The sequence below is a fragment of the Nyctibius grandis genome, chromosome 28 (assembly GCF_013368605.1).
Source record: "Nyctibius grandis isolate bNycGra1 chromosome 28, bNycGra1.pri, whole genome shotgun sequence".
Lineage (NCBI taxonomy): Eukaryota > Metazoa > Chordata > Aves > Nyctibiiformes > Nyctibiidae > Nyctibius > Nyctibius grandis.
In genome coordinates, this window is record NC_090685.1 from 216,345 (window position 1) to 230,105 (window position 13,761).

At 59.7% G+C, this 13,761-nt stretch overlaps 1 protein-coding gene across 10 annotated transcripts in view; it reads left to right on the forward strand.

Annotated features, from left to right (window-relative positions):
• The window catches only part of EPB41L1 (erythrocyte membrane protein band 4.1 like 1), a 69,650-nt gene that overhangs the window by 16,087 nt on the left and 39,802 nt on the right, over positions 1-13,761 (forward strand). Inside the window, exon 1 of one of the 10 annotated variants that reach the window (XM_068419718.1) lies at positions 577-646. The exons of the other annotated variants lie outside the window; for them this stretch is intronic. The gene's annotated coding sequence lies outside the window, so the exon portion shown is untranslated. Of the gene's footprint in view, positions 1-576; positions 647-13,761 lie in introns of those variants that run through there. 10 annotated transcript variants of the gene reach the window in all.

The following is a 13,761-nucleotide window of genomic DNA, read 5'->3' on the forward strand; positions in this document are numbered from 1 at the left end:
CCACTGGCTTTGCGTCCCTGGTCCTGGCTGAGGCTGCCCCAGTTTTGCTGGGAGGGCAGGAGCCGTGCCAGGCTGTGCCCAGGTCTGCCCGGCACAAGCCGTGTGCCAGGGAGTGCCTCTGACAGCCACCTCCTGCACACGCATTTCTCCCTTGGCTTGTGCTGTGGCAGGGCCAGCTCGGCTGCGGCGATGGGGTCCCTGCTCCCCGGGTTCAGGCTGGCCTCAGCACCCTCCTGTGCCGGGAGTAGGGTTTTGTGCCCAGGGTGCCTGCACCGTGGACTGGGACCTTCCTTCCTCTTGGAGCAGGAGGCACTGGTGCCCACCTTGGGGCTCTGCCCACCTTGGGGCTCTGCCCACCTTGGGGCTCTGCCCACCTTGGGGCTCTGCCCTTGGGTGCGGCAGGGAGGAGAGGCTGCATTCACATTTGCTTTATTTACTTTATTTTTTTTTAAAACTTCTCCTCCAGCCCTCCCTTCTGTTGTCATTTAATTGCCCAAGTTCCCTGAACACCCATCACCTGCCTGGGGGTAGAATTTGAGACACATCAAAGCTGGATGAGCTTCTGCAGGGGCTAAGCGTACATCCTCTGGGAGCTGGAGAGAGATTAAACAGCTGAGAGAAACAACTGCTCGGGATTGTCCAAGAGGTAAAGTGGCAGGGTGGGGGGAGAGGGAGGGAAAACCAGCAGTATTGGCTCACCAGAAAATGTCTGCCTCGTGCCTGGGAGTGCGGGCTGGTGCGGTGGGTCCCCCCAGGGTGAGGCCTGGAGGATGCTGGGTGCAGGAACACCAGGCTGGAGCAGGTCTGCGGTGGTGGCGGGGGGTCTCTGGGCGTCTCTCCTAGTTTTGACCCTGGCAGAGGTTTATACAGCTGTGCGTCAGGGTTGTATCTGGGCGTCATCGAAACGACCCTGATTCCTGCCACCCCTCTGGCAGGGTTGGCATCTGCTTGCGTGGAAGTGGAGGAGCGGTGCCAGGGGTGAAAAGGGTTAAAATTAAGTGGCAAACTGGGTGTCATACCTGGGCTGGATTCCTGCGGGGGGGTGTGGGCACAGCAGCAGGAGCAGACCTGCACCCACCCAGCTGCGTTCGGGTGCTGCTGCTGCCTGCGACTGGCAGAGACCTGCGTGCACCTGAGGGGTGAATCGGACTTCAACTTGCTGTTCAAGATGGGGAAAAAATCGAATTTTAAGGTTTTAATAATAATGTTTTACATAATACAAAGCAAATGGAATAAATCCCAAGCAGTGGCATTGTTTGCAGTCTCAGGACGAGATGAAGCCAGCGCTTGGAGAGGTGTCAGCGGCTCGGTCTCTAGCAGAAGCTGGTTTGTTTTACCAAACCTACAGTAGTAGTCATTTTGTTGCATAAAGTATCTCCTTCCCATATCTTAAAAAAAAAAAACAGCCAGCTTAAGATTTTCTACTATGCTTCACTGAAAAACCTTTGTTTTTGGTGATGCCGAGGGGTGAGCTGGGCGGGGGACGCCAGGCCATGCCAGCTGGGAGCATCTCCCCGGCCACCCGGCATGGCCCTGGGTGGGGGTGCAAGGGGAGGTGGGGACCGTTGGGAGAGCAGCTTCTGGAGACCCAACAGCAGGGATCTTGGGCTACTTTAATGCACAGGGCCTCTGCCTCCTGTGGTGCTGGCGCCCAGTGCCAAGCTGCAAGGAGGCTGTTGCTGCAGGGCTGAAAGCTCGTGGAAGCCCCTCAGCTTTTTTAATGAGACTTTGGGGCAGTGTGCTTGCGGTCGCACTGATTTCTTGCAGCACGGATGATTCATCAGATTTACATGTGCCAAGTCTAAGGAAGAGCTTGGTTTGCTCTCTAGCTCTGACCTCTGCGAGGCTGGGCCTCTGCTAGAGACACCGGTGCTGGGGGCAGTTTAAGGAAGCCCCAGAGGGACTATTTTCCAGTCTTGATTTTCCCTGGATAATATAGCAGTTTCCTGCTCCTCTTTCCAGCCAGCTGATCTTCACTCAGAAGCGAGACAAACAGCAGCATAAATAGCAGGCAGTGTCCAAGGAGACATTTGCGAGAACAATTCTCTTCCTTGAGCTCCAGCTCCTGCCTGTTTCACTTACTGATCTGCTGCTTTTCTTCCTGAGAACTTGTAGCATTTTCTTCCCTGCAAAGGAATTGTGAGATGTTTCCCTGGCAGTGTTCAAGGCCAGGTTGGATGGGGCTTGAAGCAACCTGGTCTGGTGGAAGGTGTCCCTGCCCGTGGCAGGGGGGTTGGGACTAGATGGTCTTTAAGGACCCTTCCAACCCAAACCAGTCTGTGATTTTATGTTTGGAGGGATTTTCCCAAGTACTTTGGTCTCTATCAGTTGGGAAGCAACAGCGATGCTGAGGCTTGTGATTTGCCCTTTGCAGCTTGGGGACTTGCTAGGAGGGAGCCAAGCTGTGAAGGGTGATGTGACCAGAGCACGGGGCGAGGGGGCCTCAGACTCATTGGTGTCCCTGGGAAAACAGATTGTGTGGTGCTGTGGCAGGTGCTCGTTCCTGGGAGCCAGACTGGCTGCTTGAGATGGGCTCAGACGGCGTGAAGTGGTTTCCACTTTTCCTTTCCCTGCCTAGCATTTGTCAGCTTCTGGAGGCAGCAGCTGGGCTTGGAGGGGGAGGTCTGTCTCATCTAAAAGCATTGCTCCCTTTCCTGTAGGCCTTGGGTCCGAGGCGAGGCCGGGAGCCGAGATGTGGGGGCCAATGGGGTGCAGGGACAGGTTGCAGTGGGGCACGTGGCCGGCACGCCCAGGCCCTGGTGCGTCAGCGGGAAGCAGAAAGCTGGTGGGTACGAGGTGGAGGCTTCTGGTGTCACCTCTGCTGCCAGAGCCATTGCAGCAGAGCTGCGGGCAGGGATGTGCGGGTGAGGCGGCTCCTGCGGGATGCTGGTTGCCAGGCAACCGCCAGAGGTGGAGCTTGCTGGGTACCATCTCCAGCGCCGTGGCGTGTGTGCTCCAGCATTGCCTGTGTCCTGCCCAGGCGACACGGCGGGACATCCCGCTGGCCTCACCGCGCTGTCCCAGGGCAGAGGGGCGCCCCAGGGTGTCTCTGGGCATTGCCAAACCCTGATTTGGGGTTCCTCTGCCCAAGATCACTGACCCCCTCACCCTGGCGAAGGAAGTTGTCTTGAAGCTCTGTTGACCCTTTTGTTTGGGGCTTCCACTTCAGTGCTGCTTCGCTGCCTGGTTCAGCCATTTTGCACCAAAGCAGGACAAAAAGTGGGAACCCCCAAGGCTCCTGCATCCCGTGGCTCACACACAGCCCCTCGGCTGGGGGTGCAGGGTGGGCTGGCCGTGAGACGCTGGGGAAGCATTTTCCCCTCTGGGACAGTTGTGCCAGTGGAGCCTGGGCACCTTCGGTCTGCCTTAGGTGGTGGCAGTGTGGGGACAGGGGCAGTCAGGGCGGTGTGGGAACACTGGGAGGTGCAGAAGGGTTTGGGGAGGTGTCAGTGGCTGCACTGCTCAGGTGTCCCTGCTCAGGGCTGTGCCTCAGGGCGACTGCAGCCCTGCCTGGGTAACTTGGGGCCTTCTTTATGCCCTTCCCGGTGCCAGGTGTTTGTAAGGCACTGGGAAAGTCTTTGGGTCAAGTGATGTCCCGCAGCGTGGGCAGGAGCTGTGGCGGTGGCTGCCGGGGGCTGGAGGGTGGGGAGGTTGCTCTGGGTGGTGGCTTAAACCCTTCAGTGCATCTGCAGGGCTGATTCACCGGGTGCCATCGCACTGGGGGATGTCGTATGCTGAACATTAAGTGACCTGCTTTCTCTCCTGTAATATTCCTGCCCGCAGCCAGTGCTTCTTGCTGGATCGTTGCTGGAAGCACTGAGTGCCCTGGGTGTGTCAGCGTGTCACAAACCTCCCGTCTCCCTGCTCTTAGTGTCCTCCAAACTCTGCTGACAGCACGAGCGTGCCTTTTAAAAGGTATGTGTGTGCCTGGAAGAGGCACGTGCCTGGCGTCACGGGGCTGCCTGACGTGACAGAGGGGACAAGCTGGGCAGCCTGTGGTTTTGCAGGAAGCCTTGATGGACTTGCACCCCCCGGGCTCCTCCCTGGAGCCGCGGGCAGGACGCGGGCGGCCAGCGGAGGGTGATGCAGGGAGGCCTTGCTCATGGCTGTATGGTGTCTGGCACAGGGGCTGCCTGCTGTGCCACGGGTCCTGGGGCAAGGGTCCGTCCTCGCTGCGCCCTTCGCTCCCGAGGGCTGAGCTGCCGGTGGGAGCCCGTGCTCTGGGCCGGGCTGAGCTCTGGGGTCTCTGTAAGCCCGGGGGCTGGCGTGGCTGTTCTCGCGCGGAGGTGCTGCGTGGCAGCGTGGCCAGCCCTGGGCAGGGCTGGGACCGGCGAGCCCTTCCTTGCCGAAACGTGTCCCTGTCCCTGAGAGCCAGCGAAGGCGCTGGTGCGGTGCAGCCTGGCTGCCGGGCGCCCTCCCCGAGGTGGCGGCGCGGTGGCCATCGCTGCCCACTCAGCGGCTTCAGGGGTGCGTTGGGGCGGGTGGCCAGCGAGCAGCAGGGATGGCTATCAGGGAGCAGCGATGGCGGCTCTGCCTGGGAGCAGGGGATGGTTAGCAGCTGGCTGGTGACAGGGAGGCATTTCTGCTCGTGCTGTGGAGTGGCTGTCGTCAGGGAGAGGGAGCTGACGTGTGAGGGAGTCAGCTGAAACCAGGGAGCTCTGGGATAGCATCGGCCCTTCGGCACCTCCAAAGGCTGCGGGACCGCGGAGCTGCTGCCCTGGCCGGGCTGGGCAGGCACAGGCAGGGCCCTGGCACGGCCGAGGGCATCATTGGACCTGGCTTTTGGAGGGGAAAATGGGTGAGACTGGAGGGACCCGTGGGTGCCGAGGAAAGCAAAGAAATCCCGCAAGCATCGAGAAGGCAGGTCCTGGTCTGCCAGGAAGATGCTGCTGTGGTGTCTGGCTCAGCGATGGCACACGGCATGCCGTGGCTGCTGCTGCCAGTCCCGTGCCATGTGCTCGCGTGGGCCTGTGGGAGCAGGGAGAGCAAACCAGGGGACGCGGGTGGCTGGGCGTCGCAGTCTGCGCTGGCTCTTTCATCTCACTGATGCGTCTGGGCTGCCCTTTCATCTGGAGGAGCGCAGGGTGTTTTTGCAAGGGCTGAATCACCGCTCTCCTGACCCACCGGTTGAGAGATCTTCTTCTGCATGTTAATGATGTTGTGTGGAAGGCGTTTCTTGGCTTCCCCAGCTGTCTGCTGTGAGGGGTCGCAGCAATTCATTCCTGAACTTATTTACTCAGCTGGGAGGTACCACCCGAAAGGGTAGGAGTGAAACCTTGTTTAAAATGGCCCCATATTGCCCAGGTCTTGCAAAACGGCCGTGTGCCGCGGCGGGAGCAGGGAGGAGGATGTGCTGCTTTTGCATCCCGGCAGGCTCGGAGGAGGAGGAGGCGCCTCAGCCCCGTCCCCCGCCTTGGGGACGCGGCAGAGGTCATGTTCCATGTTCCTCTTCCCTGTTTTTTCCTGGTGCCAAAAGGCTGGGGCCGAAGCGCAGAGGGAGCGAGCTGGAGGGAGGGTTTGGTCTCTCGGGACGGACTCTGCCCTGGCTGCCATCACTGCCCAGCTCAAGGCTGGCTTGGGGGCCAGCCCTGCCCTCCCTCTGTGAACTCGATGGCTTCTTAACTTTGCTTCCCCCCGCCCTCCCCTAACTTTCCCATGATTCATTTTTGACCCATGGCACGATGCCTTTGGAGCCCCAGAGGAGCCGAGCCCGGCTTCCAGAGGGCAGCTTGGTGAAATACGCTCAGGCTGCTTTCTTGCCCCTGGAGCAGGGAGAGATGGCACTGTGGGCAGCAGGACGCTGCCCACCTCCCGAAGGCGATGCCGGCAGGGGACAGCGTGGTTTGTGGTGGGGGAGGCCCTTTTCTGCCTGTCCAGCTGTGTTTGCAAAAGCCCAGCATCTTTCTCGGGGGTCAGATGTCTCCGTGCTGCCTGGCTCGCGCATGATGAGTGAGCAGATGACTGGGCTCTTGGCAACTGCTGACATAATATAAATACATAATTGCCCAAACACAGATTCAACACGTGTTGATTAAGTCTGAGCTTGCTGCAGGACAGCAGTTTTGCCAGCCCTGTTCAGAGAGGTGTGAGAGCCCCATCCCGTGGGCTCCTCCATGTGGTGGATCCCAGAGCTCATGGAGGTGTTGCACAGAATCCCTGCCCTCACATGAGTGTGTTGCCACAGGATCATCTCATCTTTGCTGCCTTTACTCTCATATTTTTCCCCACTTCACCCAATTCATCACTTGGCAGTTCCAGCCTGGCCATCATGCACCCTGTCAATGAAGAGCCACCGTCCGCTTCTCATCATGGTGCTCAGCGGCTGCTTCAGCACTGTGTTTGACTCCTTTTCCCCAGCTCTCGGGAGCTCCAGGTCAGGTCAGTGGTTGCAGAACATGCCAACTCCACAGCCCAAGCTTGCCAGGCTTGCTTGGGGCTGGCAAATAACCACCGCTCCTGACAAGGGGGTCTGTAGGAGCCATCAAAGCCCTCCACTGATTGAAGGCCTGCTGATAGGGCAGGCTTGGGCCTGTCTTCAGGAAGGCGCTGGTCCAGACAGCCTTGATGAGACCTTCCTGCCCTCCATCGCCAGGCAGGCTCTGAGCTAGACCTGTCACCTCCGCTGGAGGGACAGGAGCTGATATGTCCCTGCAGTTTCACTGGGAGCAGTGTCTCGTGGTTGGTTGGTGGTGATCTCCTCCACCAGCGGGTTCAAAACTCATTGGTCTTCCCTACCTGCAAGCAGGAGCTGTGGCAGGGCTGGGTCCTCCTGACACTGTGCTGTAGTGTGGTGGGCCAGCCCTGGTCTGGTTAGCAGGACAAGGCAGCAGAGCTCGGGTCAGCCAGTGCGAGGTCTGTGCACAGGCTTGTGAGAAAGGCATCCGGGGTGCAGAGGGAATGTTCACGCTGTCCTTCCTGCTCCCAGTGTGACCTGCTTGAGCTCACACCATCCTGCTGGGCAGGAGAGCATCATGCTATGTTGGTCTGACATCTCCTTTCCTGGAGATGCTCCTGGCAAGTGGATGGGAGGGAGCAGGCTAGGAGGTGATGGGAAAAGGGTGAGTTATGGGCAGTGTGGCCATGGGACTACCCGTGTGTGCAGTGACGTGGATGGATGTGTGGTGCAGGGCTCATGGGTGGATGGAGGGACGATGTCTGCAAGCACCTCGTGGCTACAGGGAGGACTGGATGATGTGAATGGTAGTGGCAGGGGATGGGTGAGAAATAAGGCTTCTCCCAGCAACCCAGTGCCCTGCTGCTTCTGCAGTGGAGTCCTGCTGTGCAGGGTGCCCATGGGATGCGGTGCCCGTGCTCTTGTGCTTTAGCCCTGCCTGTTGTGTGCACGCTTAAGTGCTTGCTGGGCAGAGGAGCCAGGTCACTGGGAACTGGAGGATGCCTTTGGCGTGAGGCGAGGGGTGAACTGCTTTACTGTAAATGGAGAAGATCAGAAGAGATTGTGATTGTCTGGAAAAAGACTTGAATGCTAGAACATCCATCTGCGTGACTGATCTGAGGAGGAGATAAAATAGCGAGACGTGAGGGGGGAACGTAGAGAGGGGGCTTGAGACAAGCGTGCAGGCATGAGGGCTCTTAGCAAGCTGTGGTTACGCACCAGGTGGCAAATTTGCAAAGCCTTGCTGTCCCGGCTACCGGGGATCTGCAGGAGCCAGGCAGAGACGAGAGGTGAACCCCAAGGTCCATCCAGCTACAGGCAGCGAGGGCACATGGACTAAACCCTCATGGCACAGCCAAGACCCTGATGGCAGGAGGAGGAACCGAATGCTTTTTGTATGGACCCAGCAGTGCCCAGCTGCCCATGCCTCTGACAGTGGTTTTCTGCCCTTTCAGGGTTGAGCAGAGGAGCTCCTGGGGCTGGTCCTGCAGGGACCTCCCTGGGTGGCTCTCTTTGCCTTGGTTCAGTAGCTCTCTAGACCTGCTGCTCCCTGAGGGCCTCCGGATCGCCTCTGGGAAGGACCAAGCTGGAACCTGGTGGATCTGAGAAAGCACTTTCCTGTCAGGGTCACACAGGTCCTGCTGGTTGAATGGTGGCTGCAGGGGGTTGCTGTCCCTGAGCAGAGTGAGCTACCACAGGTGTTGCCTTCTCCGTGCAGGGCTGAGCTGCCACCAGCACTGGCTCTCTGCAGGGCTGCTCCCGTGGAGGGCTCACGGTGGCCTGGGGATGGTGGGGAGCTGCAGAGCTTTGAAACAGCGGAAAAGCAGTAGGACCTCTGACCTGGCTCCTCGGGACAGGAACAGCCACAGCCCAAAACTACAGGGAAGGAGGTTTGGTGAGATGCTGGAGAATGTGATGAGGATGAAGCCCTGGTGCAGGTAGCAGTGCAGGGAGAGGGGTTTCCACCGCGGGAGACTATTAAAGGCTCGTTGGGTGGGTACGGATGGAGCTGCTCCTTGTGTTGAGCTGAGCGGGATTAAATGACCTCTTGAAGCATCATCTCCCTGCTGCAGTGGAGAGCTGCCGCGGGCTCCGTGGGGCTCGCAGAGGCGGTGTGGGGACTGGGAGGAGGGTTGTGTGGGGTGGCTGCGGGGGCCAGGGCTCCAGCAGCAGCCGCATCCAGCGCCTCACCTCTGTGAGTCAGCGTTTCGCTGACGATGATTCACGGCCGCGCTGCGAGGCAGCCACGGGCTGAGATTAATCGTCTGGAAGGAGGGTAGCGCGAGAGGAGGGGAGAACATGTTTTCCCTCAACTTATCAGCGCTTCCCAAGCCTGGCTGCGAGGTACGCCAGCCCTGAGATGGAGAGATGTGCTCTGCCTGCAAAGGGAGCTCCGGCTTGCGGTCCCCTGCCTGGCTGGGAGGGCACAGGGTTTGGTGCCCTGGCACCTTGGCGAGCTGGTGGCTGCATCTGGCCATCATTGCCCTAACCCGAGAGCATAGTCCCCTGCTTGGCTGGACCTCCCAGAGTGCTGCTGCGGTCTCAGGCAGCCCCTGCCCTCTGCGACCCAGCAGGGAGGATGGGGTGACCTCCTCCTCCCTGTGCCTGCGTGGGGAGGTATCTCTGGTCCCTGCAAACCCCACTGTGGGGCTCCTTGCTGGGCAGGTGTTTCTGTAATTCAGATTAAAATTGGGGGTCACCTGCCTCCCTTTTCCTGGTGGGAGGGAGGTGACCCCCAGCACGTCTGGCACAACTGTAAATCCATGGAGCTGTTCTGAACCACCTCGAGGACGACAGACACGTACTGTTGTTACGCTTCAAAAATATTAATTGGGCATCTTCCCGTGTTGTTTCTGGGCTCAGATACCTCAACCCGAGATGTTGTTGTCAGAGCTGCCCACAGGTGTAATCCTCTTGGGAGACTTGGCCCCGACGTCGATGCTGGGGCTCGGAGGCTGAAGTACTGTGTCCTCCGTGCGTGTGTGTCCGGGTTGGTGCCGTCCAGCCTCTGATTTCCTTCTGAAGGATTTCTGCAGAGCAGGTGCCCTGCAGCAGGCTGAAGCCTGATGGCAGTGGTTTTTTTTGGTTGCATTTTGCAAGTCATTGAGGAATTTTCCATTTGTCCCCGGTTTGGGTGTCCGTCATGTCCAGGCACTCGGGTGCCAAAGGACAGATTCTCCACAGCTCTGCGGGTGACAAATGCTGTTGCTTGCAAATCTGTATTGAAGTGAGACTAGTGAAGTATTTTCTTAGCAAAGCAGAGTCAGAGCCAGGTCAGAAGGGTTGTCCAAGGCCGTGAACCTCTTGCCATCCATCTCCACTGAGGAAACAGTTGGAAGGTTGTTTTCTGCTAGTGGGCGGGTGTCTGGCCGGCCGTGCCGTGGTCCTGCCCAGCACGTGGAGCCTGGGCTCCTGATTGCTATTTCTGCCTCCTGCTCAGCCCTGTGACCTGTTCAAGCTCCTGTGACACCTTGTTGGTCCTTTCGCCTATCTGTGAAATGCTTCAGAGCATGGAAATTTCCAAGTTACAGTTCTCCCCGCGGCAGCTGGAATCCAGCTCTGACGCACGTGTATTTTAGGACTGGGGCGCAGGAGTGGGCGCTGCGGTGCTGGTCGCTGAGGGCACGGCTGAGGACCAGCATCACGGGGGCTTTGGGACTCGGACCTGCTGAAGTGACGGTGCACGGCGTGTTGGACTGCGCGGTGATGACGCCGTGTGGATGTATATCATACATATGTTATATATATATATATACACCTCCTGAATGTAAAACAGGCTGGGAAAGCAGTCCGGTCAGAGCTGATTGCTGCTGAATTACAAACGGGATGGGTAAAGGGTAAATCGGAGTAAATCTGTTCCCAAGAATGGGTTGTCTGGTGTGCGGGCGCTGCTTGTGCTGTGCTGCAGCGAAGCCGGGCAGGGCTGGGGGGAGATGGCGTCCCAGCTCCTGGGGATGTGACCTGGTGGGGAGCTGATGGGAGAGGAGAGGGGGGCCGAGAGCACGGCGGGCTTGTGAAGGTGGGCGTGGGGCAGCGCAGGGGCTGGGGCAGCTCTCCTGCTGCTTCTCCAGGCCTGGTGGCACGGCCTGTCCCCTCCCTGTCTCCTCAGCAGGTGGGGAGGGCTGGGGGCCCCTTTCCTCCTTGCCCTCGGGGCTGACCATACGCAGCCGAGCCCCGGTCCGGTGAAGCGGGGTGCTCCCTCCAATGGTGCCTGTCAGAGCCCCGGATCCGGCCAGCACATCTCCGGGCAAGCTTTGTATGGGTCCGGGGGTGCCCAGGGAGGTCTTTGGGGACCCTGAGCACTGGGACACGGCCCCCGACAAACTGGAAAACGTGAGGCTGGGTGGGAGCGAGCCTGGCCAGTGCGGGTGGCCCTGGAGGCTTCCTTAGCGAGCGGGGTCTGTGCTGTCCTGCAGGACCCAGGGGCACGGCACCGCGTGTCCTGCCCACTGGGGTGGCGGGGGACGGCAGGACCCTGCTGTGGGCAGCGCTGGTGGGGGCCTGGTTTGAGTTGGGGTGCACCCCGCAGTGCAGTCCTGAGGCAGGACCGAGGTACCTTCTCCTCGGCAGTGGTTTTTTTCTCCGCAGTAGCCCCAGATCTGCCCCCATGGCCCGAGTCCCCGCTGTGTCCCACGATGTCCCATGGTGTCCTCTACGTGCAAGGTCAGAGCTGATGAAGGAAGCCCGTGTGCCGCTCCCCACCCCACTGCAGCTCCAAGCCGACTTGCCTTTTCTTCTCCCCACTCTCTGTTATCCCTCTTCCATCCAGTCTGGCCTTTAAAACATTTCTCTCTTATCGTTGATAATTGCCTGTAAGGCTGGAACATCTCCGAGGCCTCAGAGCTGTCCTTGCCTTGGAAAAGCTCAAAAGCTCTTTTGTCCTGTGCCCGAGCACCTGCGTGTCCCCTGCCGCGGCCTGGGGAGCCGTGGCACTGTGGGGACCGGGGGGACATTTCCGTGTGTGGGAGAGTGTTCCTCCTCTTCTGCCCTCACTCCTCACCCGAGCTGCAGCTCTTCACCGGTGGACACGCTGCTCCCCGGTTTGCTGCTGCCCGGCTGCTCCGCTGGCCCCGTCGGGGGGTTGTTACCCCCAGGCCCGGCTCATCAGCGGGATGTGGCACCCCGAGATGGGCAGGGGGACCGTGCTGCCGTGCTCTGGTTATTTGGTGACTCTCTGGGGTTCCTTACGGTCCTGATCCTGCTTCAGCCTGTTGTCAGTGGTGGGACTGTGGTTCATGGCCGCGCAGCCGCCAGGGTGCCATCACTTCCCTCTCCCGACATACGTTCCCTGTGGTTGGGAGAGGGTGGGATGGGGAGAAACCAGAGCGGAGCCTGCGCTGGTGACTTTAGGCATTCGGAAAGCACGAGCCAGGCACCCCGAAAGCAGGGGAATTGGATTGAGACCCACAAGTATTCTGATAACAGCCCCTCTGGTGCTTGCTTTAGCCTGTGCGAACCCCCAAGGTAGGTACCGAACTCTTGTTTGCTAACGCGAGGACAGAGCTGGTGACAGGGACTAGTGGTCCAAGTGGGGTGTTTTGGGCATGGACCCAGTGCGCCATGCCGCAGCCCCTGGCCCCTCGAATCCTCCCTCCTGCTCGGGCTGTGGAGGGCAGTGGGGACAGGCACGGGCACGGGGTCTCCGCACAGGGTGACCAGCTGCGGGATGCCTGCGGGTGCCCCTGATGGCTGGGGGTTACAAGGAATGATTAGCCCTCGCTTGGATTTAAAGCACTCTGAGGATCAATGTCATGTTTTCTCCTACGCCTGCACCTCCCTGCCCTTCTCAGGGACCTGAGTGGGCAGCTGGGTGCAGGCTCTGGGCAGGGGAATGGTTGCAGGATGAGGCCCGTCCCGAATGCCTACATCCCTGAGCAGGGTGGGAGGCAGGGAGAGAGCACTGCTGTGGCTGCTGTGTGACCAAGCCCCACGTGCCTCAGTTTCCCCTGCCAGGAGCTGGGCGAGCTCCCAGCAGGTGGAGGGTGCTGGTGGTGTGTGCACGAAGCCCAGCAGCGTGGCGGTGGCACAGCTCTGCCACCCTCCCTCCTTGCCCGAGCTCCGTGCTGTGATGGGTGCCGTATTGCCCTGCTCGGGGCGGGGGGACGGACTGTGGGGATGCCGGGATATGGGGAGGGCTGTCCTCTGCGAGCCGTCCTTACGTGAGGGATGTGCCTGGTGCTAGTGGTCATCAAAACATACTTTTTTTTTTTAAAATGCAAGTTGGGGTGAAGTTTGTCAATGGATTTTCCAGCATTTCCAGGGCAGAGGTTGGCTTTGCCAGCCCTTCCCCCCCACCCCCAAGTTTAATTTCTACCAAATTAATCAGAAACATTTTGATGCTCGAAATCAGAGGCTATATCTGGGATTGAAGGAAACCTTGAATTAGCCTGTAGGTAGAACTGCTCCGTGCAGTAGCCACCTCCCTGTCACCCTCCGGCTTTGCAAATGCCTCCAGAACGATGGCTGCAGCCAGCTTTGCTGGCCTGGGGCGGGGGGTGAGACCGGTGCCCTTCCACCCCTACAGCATCCTCTGCTGGGACCTAAGGACTTAGTGATGCTGAACTAAACCCTAAGCCCAGCCTAGCCCTGACCTCTTCTAAGAGTTGTGTCCCACCGTGGTCAGAGGGAGCTGGCTCCACTTCGGTGCCCGAGCCACCAAATGGCACTTTGGGTGGCAGTGAGGAATGCAGACGGTGGCCTCCTGTGCCGGGTGGGCTCACGAGGACGTGAGGAAACCGTGTCGTGGGGTCAGCAGGGGTGGTAGGAGCCAGGAGGGACTCGCCAGCAGCCACCGCCTTTGCAGGAGCTGTGCTCAGTGGCATGGCTTAGTGCTTGCTTGGGGGGTGCCTCTGGGGTGGGATGGGTCCCCAGCTGCTCCTTCCCCCAGGAGGGATCTTGGTGTGGTTTTCTGGTGGGTGAGGAGGTGCAGGATCAGGCCCTGCCCATGAGTCACATCTCCATGGGACAACTCGGGCATTAGCTGGGTCCCCGCTGGGCCCAGTGGCACCACGGCACTGAGGGGTGCTCCTCTGGGGGGGGTACCACAGCTGATGTCTTTCTTCTGGCCCGAACCCTGTGCTGAAATGCACGTGGAGTCTCTTGGTCTCTGCCGGGACTCTGCCAGCCCCTCCCTTTTAAGGGGAAAAATGTGCTATGCGAGTTGGTCTGTGCCGCCTCGGGGGGTTCAGTTGCCTCAGAGTGAAAAGTGGGGGGAGCTCATCCATGGGGCAACTTCCCCCGGCTCCCAGCACCACGTGCCATCCTTGGCCACTGCCAGGGCTTCCTGCAGAGAGGACAGAGCCAGGCTCTTCTCGGTGGTGCCCAGGGACAGGGCCAGAGGCCATGGGCACAAGCTGACACACAGGAGG